Below are 8633 nucleotides of genomic sequence, written 5' to 3'. Positions count from 1 at the left end.
ACGGCGCGAGGCACATGTGGGCCAATCAGAGGGCATTCCCCGACAATTCACATGAACGCGCATTGCTACGACCAGCGTAGTTAAGACCAGAGTAAGCCGTGTTCGTGCAACAGGCGTAAATCCACTCTAAAGACTGGTCTTAACTAAGACCGACGTAGGAGTTACGACCAGGCATAGTTAAGACCAGTTGGTGCAACCGGCCCCTGGGCAGTAGGCACTGAAGATATGGGGGGGAACACAACCACAGCGCCCACAGCGTCCCAGGCGAGAATCGAACTCAGGACCTTCTAACTGTGAGGCGACAGCGCTACCACTGAGCCACCGTGACCGCCGTAAGTTTCAACACGGAACCTCCGGCCCGGACAGATGTGCGTTCACGCTGCACCTCCCGCTCAGGGGAGGGGGAAACCAAACTGTTGCTATAGCAACCCGCGTTATCATGGTAGCTACCTACTAGCGAACAATGCTACCGAACATGCTGAATGCTGAATTTCACACAGAGCGAAACACAGATGACACAAACACATATGAAAGGTTAACATTACATAATTAAGGCCTCAAATTGCGTGTTAAAACGTCAACAAGCGTCTTTATAATAATTCTGTGATTATCATTAACGATGCAAGTTGCCATTTTGATAATAATAATAATAATAATAATGATTGGATTTATATAGCGCTTTTCTAGACACCCAAAGCGCTTCACAGGAATCATTATTCATTCACACCATTCGTACCAGTGGTGGTAAGCTACGGGTGATGTAGCCACAGCTGCCCTGGGGAAGACTGACGGAAGCGTGGCAGCCATTTCGCGCCTACGGCCCCTCCGACCACCACCAACATTCATAGACATTCATACCCATTCATACGAGGCAATGAGGGTTAAGTGTCTTGCCCAAGGACACAACGACAACAGCTGGGAGGGAGCGGGATTCGAACCGCCAACCCTTGAGTCATTGGCCGACCTGCTCTACCTCCCGAGCTAATGCCATTTTGATGTGGCTGTGACATCACCTCGGAGAAAGCGGAGCTCTGGATGAAGGGTACGACGCCCCCTTTGACACACACACACACAGACGACCTAAATCAGCCCGTCAAGCTGCTGCTTCAGAGTTCCGACCTTTGACACTTTGCAGCACCCCCTGACCCCCAGGCCTCCTAAATCACCCTAACAGCGTCGTATAGGATGTCAGCTGTACGTAAACTCACAAATCATTACGCCAACATCAAAGTCTATGAAAAAACTGTAAGAATGAAACGTATTCTGGAGGCGACGAAGCGTCACAGTAGTTGAGATGAAGAGATCAGCAGCCAGAAGGATCCATTCCAGGTTTTCACGTGAACCGTTACCGAGCCAAAACTCATAAAATTGGTGAGCTCGTTAAGGGCAGACAATTTGGTTATGGTGTCACACATGGGGTAAGTGTGTGTGTGTGTATGTGTGTGTGTGTGTGTGTGTGTGTGTGTGCGTGTGCGTGTGCGTGTGTTTGGCAAGGGTGAGAGCGTTCGCTGCCAGGGGCCTGATAAACTATTCCGACCCGACTCCACTCCTGACATTTCACCTGATATGTGTCGTTAGCGGTATGCGCTTGGAGTATGCCAGGGTTGTGCAACAGTGTGTGTGTGTGTGTGTGTGTGTGTGTGTATGTGTGTGTGTGTGTATGTGTGCGCGCGCGCGTGTGAACGTGTGTGTGTGTGTGTGCGTGTGTGTGTGTGTGAACGTGTGTGTGTGTGTGTGTGCGCACGTGTGTGTGTGAACGTGTGTGTGTGTGTGTGTGTGTGTGTGCGCGCACGTGTGTGCGTGAACGTGTGTGTGTGTGCGTGCGCGCGCGTGTGTGTTTATGTGTCTGTGAGAATGGATCTATGCTGTGATCTATGCTTGTTATTTTCTGTATGTACGTCGCTTTGGAGAAAGGCGTCTACCAAATGAAATAAAGTAAAGTAAGTAAAGAATGGGAGAGAGTGAAGGATGGAAGCTGACAGCGGAGGAGAGATAAGAAGCTTAAGAACACAAAATTAAACCTTTGAGAGGTGCACAGGTAGATAAATCCAGAAGGAGGCGGTAGGGGGTACGGTGGCGCAGTCAGTAGCGCTGTCGCCTCACAGTCAGAAGGTCCTGAGTTCGATTCTCGCCTGGGACACTGTGGGCGCTGTGGTTGTGTTCCCCCCATATCTTCAGTGCCTACTGCCCAGGTGGGGTATCTCGTCGTAAGGGCCTTTCTCTCTGTGTGGAGTTTGCATGTCCTCCCCGTACCCCCCAGGGGGTTCCTCCGTATATAACCCCCCCACTAAATACATGCAGAAGATCAGATCGTCATCGTCATCATCCGACCAGGGACGACAACATCCGAAGTTGGTCCCCGGGCGCTGTACGAGAAAGCGACCACTGCTCCTGGCCTGCCCCCCGGAGGAAAGGACATGCCTGGATGGGTTAAATGCAGAGGACACTTTTCACCGGCCACCGTCAGCATGAGTGTGTTGTGGCCGCATGCATGTGTTGTGGTGTTCGTGTGACAATAAAAGACGGGCTTGTCCGTTACGAGAGTTTTTTTTAATGCAACATAAAGGATGCCAACTGCCATTAAAACACCACAGAAGAAGAAGATTAATTTCTCTCTGTTAGGATAATATGATTCCCGCTGTTATTGTCACACAATGACCTACAGCATCAATCAATCGAGATGATGGTGTGTCCTCACTCAGCAGCTTGAGGCATCACGTGTCCTCAGCCTACAATGCTGTCTTCAGAAGTGTTCCTCGACGCTTTATGGACAAACCAACTTGTTCCACCTCACAAGTGGGGGGAGGGGCATCACCGTAAGCCGCTGAGGACACCATCTTCTCTGGCAAACACACACTAAGGACTACGGGCCCTATTCTCCCACAGGCCTTCGGCGCTAAAACGGGCCTTAAACGCAAAAAAACGTGCCTTGCGCCTGTTTTGGGACGATATCAATATGGCTTTATGCTGCCAAATGCGCTTTAGGCCGAATGGGCGTGGCGCAGTCCCAGAATGGGCCAAAGTGGGCGTGTCGGCGCTAAATACCTATCTTCCGAGCTGGCGTTAATTTAGCGCCTTGCGCCTTTGAAAAGCAGGCCTATTCCTCCCCTCTCTCCTCTGTCACCCTTACCTGTGTCACTCTCTCCCTCTCTCCTACTGACAGGAGCAGGCATTGGTGTGCGTTTACCAGTTTATTGTGAAATAAATCCTTCCGCGTTGAGTTACTGTCACAAGCCTGTGTGACAACGCGTCCAGCCTGGGTAAAACAACTCCGTGTACCGCTTTGAGGCTGCAGGCAGTCTGACAGGCACAATACGACTGTCTCTCTCTGACTGCCTGTGAATGCCCCAGCATGCAATTGGGTACTCAATTTCGCTACTAAATAGCAACTAAATGAGGCGAAATAGATATAAAAGGTCGATCTAAAATAATGTGTAATGGTAACACAGCCTGCAATTGTAGAACATTTCAATATTGGACCAAATAAATAATCGAAATTAAAACACCACCCTAAGTGAAACATATATGTCCTCCTGGGCCTATATATATCCTTTGTCGATTTAACGTCATTTAGATAAGTGTCAGAGGAACGCGCTTCAGAACGCGCTTCTACTGTCATGTGCTATACTGTGATGTCCGCTCCAATAACTTTGCCCAACTTCACATTTAGTTTTACAATAAAAACACATTTATGCAATGACTTTACATAATGTAGGGTATATTTATGTGCATCATTCTACCTGCAGCAGGGGAGAGAAAACGATATCATTCTGAACAAACTTTCACCAATATAAAATTAATCTCATCATATAGGGATAGGCTATATTTTTGTAGCTGATGCCTTTAGAACATTATTTTCACTTTGATCTTGCTATAGTGTAGCGTATTTACATGCTTGCAGTATTGAAACTGCAGTTAGATTGGTTTGAGAAGCATAATAATATGGAATAATAGCCTATAATGCAGACAGACAGACTGGATGAAGGGAGGGGGGGGGGGGGGGGGCAGAGCGTTTGGCTTTCGTCTGGTTTTGCGGGATCACTGGAATTGGAGCTAAAAAGGCAAGCGTGCGATTCGTTTATTGCACTTATCCAATGAGCATGACGGTGCATAATTTTACGCCTAAAAGGCGTGGTTGTAATGCTTTGGGCTGCATCTAGCGCCAGCACGACAATATCAAGTGCGCCTTTCCACGCCCACTGTTTTGCGCTGCGGCTGGCGCTCGGCCTAGAAACTGCGCCGCTGCAACGATAGAGCCCTACATCTCAAGAAGTCATGTGACTTTATGCCATGGTCATGTGACTTTCCGTGTGTGGATTATTTGCCACAGTTACTTCCTGCTGCACTTACAAGTTGATGACGGTGTTCGGATGAACACATAAACGTCTTGTTTTCTACCCTTTTTTAGTCAAGTGTTTTTCAAAATAAATGATTTTTAAAAATGGCACTTTACTTTGTTGCCAAAATGCCATATGCTTTCACCATTACGCAATGCAAAAACCAAAATCTGTATCCCTCTCACCAAATACGCAACACCATGTCCCGTTAATCTACTATGAAAATGAGCAATTTAGCCCTTTACTTTGTTCCTGACATGTACAATATTTTGTTCCCAAATGTAAAGTAGAGGGTAGCCTCGCCATGGAAAACTCACGGTCCACTGCAAAATCCAGTAGTGTGGCTTTATCACACACAGGCAGGAGGTGTGACTCTGTCCAACACACTGAGGTCATCGTCTCTAAACTTAGTTTAGCGTCTTCCAACGCTACATCAGCACTTCATAAAATGAACAGACAAGTACATTAATAAGATGTGAAACATTCACAGCCTGCAACAGTGGCACCACACGACCCCGAGACAGACGCTTTCCCTCCTGGGAGCTAATGAGGTGTATCTAATGCTGCCTTCAGGTGCTGATGAGGTGTATCTAATGCTGCCTTCAGGTGCTGATGAGGTGTATCTAATGCTGCCTTCAGGTGCTGATGAGGTGTATCAAATGCTGCCTTCAGGTGCTGATGGCAACATCACATAATCCATGACGGCCACTCATGGTGTTGCATTCCCCACAGATATATTTGAGCACAAATAAGGACATCAAGAATTATAATTCTATATACGCGTTTGCTTTACAGTTTTTCAAGTATGAAAAGGAAACGAATAAAACTATTAATAAGAAAATAATAGAATGTCTCTGATTGTATTCTATCACACAGAACTATTGAGATATGTTTCTCTCTATCCTTCCTACAGTATAATAAGAATGTGAAGTGTCTGTGAGTGAGTGAGCAGAATTGTGTTCGGCCACAGCTATGCCTTTTTACGTGCGATCAGGCTGAATCTTTCAGGAAGTGTAAAGAGCACCTATGGGCTGTGCAATTAATCGAATTTTAATCGCAATTACAATTTTGGCTTCCCACAATTATGAAAACAAGATCATTGAGATAAAACAATAATTTTGCATATATTATTTATTTTAGTTAGCCTATTTATTTATCTAGTTTTTTTTTTACCTTTATCTTCATGTCTTTTTTTAGTTCAATTATATAGTTCAAAGAAATCCAGTATTATAATTATATTATTATAAGACATATATTTTCAAGTTGAATAAATGCATGATGTTGACAAAGTAATTTAGCCAAAAAATGAGTAATCGCGTTAAATCATCGTGATCTCAATATCAGTCAAAAATAATCGTGATTATGATTTTTGCCATAAACGAGCAGCCCTAAGAGCACCCCTGCGGTTGAGCTAACAGAGCCGCATTTCTGAATTAGGTTACTAGGGCCGTCTAAATGGGAAAAAAATGGCTAATAATTAGTGGCCAAAATGCCTCAACACATGTTCAGCACCACGGAGAGCTCCAGAGTGTTGGAGCACACAGGTGAACGCAGCATTGCCCCCGAGAGGAGAACAGTCTGTCTTGGTGGTCGTGTGGTTCCACTGCTGCTGCAGGCTCTGGATGTTTCACATCTTATCAATCAAATGAAAAGCTGTTGGGTTTATGACGTGCTGATGCAGCTTTGTAAGGCAACACGCTAAACTAAGTTTAGAGACGATGAGCTCACTGTGTTCTACACACTCACACCTATCCACCTTATTTCTAGCTGCCATGATGCCTGATGGGTGCTTCTTCCGCTTCCGGTGTCATTTTTACACTGTTTTAACTTGACAAAAAAAACGTCTATGAGGATTTTACAGCAGAGCCATTCTGCTCTACAGCCGTGTCGTTCGGGTGCTGGGATAACGTAATGCATTGTGGGTAGTCGGCTACTGTGGCTAATGCTAACGGCTAGCGTAATAGTTACTTTACATGGCAGTAAAACGCCACTGAATGACCAAATTGATTTAACGTTTATCCATTTCGAGTAACACTGTTTCCATACGGACCCGCAGCGTTGGTTAGTCGTTTAGAACGTGACTATATTTATAACTTTTATAACGGACTCCAGTTTCCGGTTTATAATTCGGGTCTGCAGCCAGAGTATAACAAAGGAAATGGCAAGCTGCAACAATAAGTCACGTTAAACCGGACCTTGTTCCCACGATTCTTTTTTACAGTGGGGCATTCAAAAATAAGGTGGATAGGTGAGAAAGCCACAGTACTGAATTGTCTAGTGAAATGTTGAGTTTTCCGTGGCGAGGCTATACTCTGTAGTTGACATTTGAGTTACGGACTGAAACTTTAAATCCGACTGCTCGCCCCTCATGGTGTTGTTGATGGATGGACTAGGGAGAGTTGCTTGGACTGAGAAGCAGCGCTCGCGTGTGTATCGAGTTTATCCCAAGTATTAACTGCCTTTCACTGTGAAGCAGCAACCGATCCATCAGCCGGACAAGTCAAATGTTGTTTTGGAAGGAAGAGGTGGTCAGTTTGGGTTACAGGACATGGCCGGGAGCCCTGGATCGAGAGTCAAGTCCTTATACTGAGTTTATCACTGGTTTCACGCGCACACACACACGTGCACACACAGACACACACACACGTACACACATACACACACACACACGCACACACACACACACACACACACGTACCGGTAGTTTCAGCCTGTTCCAGCCTACAGATGACCTCACATGCTCCGCTCTGTCTTGTCACACTTTCAGTGAACACTGCAATAGAGAGCCAAAGTCAAGCCCCCTTAGGCATACAAACCAAGGGATTCCATTCAACATTCATTTTTTCCATAGACATTACATCAAATGCTTATGAAAATAGTTTTACTTGGTCAAACCAAGCGATTCAGCTATATTTAGAATCAGGAGAGACATAACATTTCACTTGTACCATTTATTCATTTAAGATTTGGTCCTGTTTTTTTCCTGTTGATGCACTCTCAAGTTTCCCTTTTCTTTGTTCAACCATGGTGGCCTTTACCCTTGCTTGCAAGATGGATAACCTCGCGAGATCTAAAGAGATTCTCTCGATGGTTTAGTGAAACCTATGTGGAGCTATACCGTCCATCTGGCAGCGTCAGGTTAGGTGGCCTTCACTGCTCGTGCTAACTACCCAGAAATTTAAAACCCTTGGGGTGGGACAAAATGTCAATATACGATATATCGTGATACTTCCTCTTCCTCCGCGATACATTATCGATATACACTGGTGCCATATCATGATACCTATCGTGACATTTATCCTGAAATGTGCCTTTTTCTTTGCATTCATTTAATGGTTTTTTGTAAACTTAATTTGCAGATTGAAAATGTGTTTTAAGTAAGGCATCATTTACATACATATATTTGAACTTCACGCGTGGAGTTGCCGTGTGTTAGACACTACGCAGTCTGTACTTTGTTGTACATTGTTTCACGTCAATCCTGTGAATACACTATCCCTGTTTTTTGCCTTTTCAGGGCTATTTTTCCCTCTTCAGTTACACAGATATCGTGATGTATCGCAGATGACGACATTTCTTGAAATGTATCGATTATCGTAGAATCACTGTATCATGACGCCATCATTATCAAGGGCCAAGTATCGTGATAGCATCGGATCGTAAATTACTCCGCCGCTCCCAAGTAAAACACATCCGGGGCGCCTGTAGCTCAGGAGGTAGAGCGGGTCGTCACTAATCGCTTTGGATGAAAGAGGTCGGTGGTTCGATTCCCGGCTCCTCCAGTCTGCATGTCGAAGTGTCCTTGGGCAAGATACTGAACCCCAAATTGCTCCTGATGGTGTGCCAGCACCCTGCGTGGTAACCTGCCGCCATCGGTGTGTGAATGGGTGAATGTACCTACTGATTATAAAGCGCTTTGGATAAATGCAGGCCATTTACCATTTACATCACTTACTGTGCGGCAGACGATTTTTCTGTTTTTGTTTACAACTTGTTTGAAGGCACTGGTATGTGATTTATTCAATCTTTGCATCTTTTGCAGCTATTACAGACATTGAAATAAGCAGTCTAAGTATTTAAAATAGTGACAAGACAACAACGCACATCATTTGAAAGGATTTATTGCCTCTTTCTCATGAAATTGGTCATAAATCAAAATGGTCAGTCCAGTGATTTTTACAGCCAGTGTGGAATGAGTGAGAAATGGGGGACACTTTTATCCTGTAGCCAGCCAGCACTATGAGCAATGTAAACAACAGACACAGATCAACGGATCATATCAATCACCCCAAAATC

Source organism: Poromitra crassiceps, assembly GCF_964638095.1.
Source record: "Poromitra crassiceps genome assembly, chromosome: 11".
Taxonomy (NCBI): domain Eukaryota; kingdom Metazoa; phylum Chordata; class Actinopteri; order Beryciformes; family Melamphaidae; genus Poromitra; species Poromitra crassiceps.
This window is presented reverse-complemented; position numbering follows the sequence as displayed.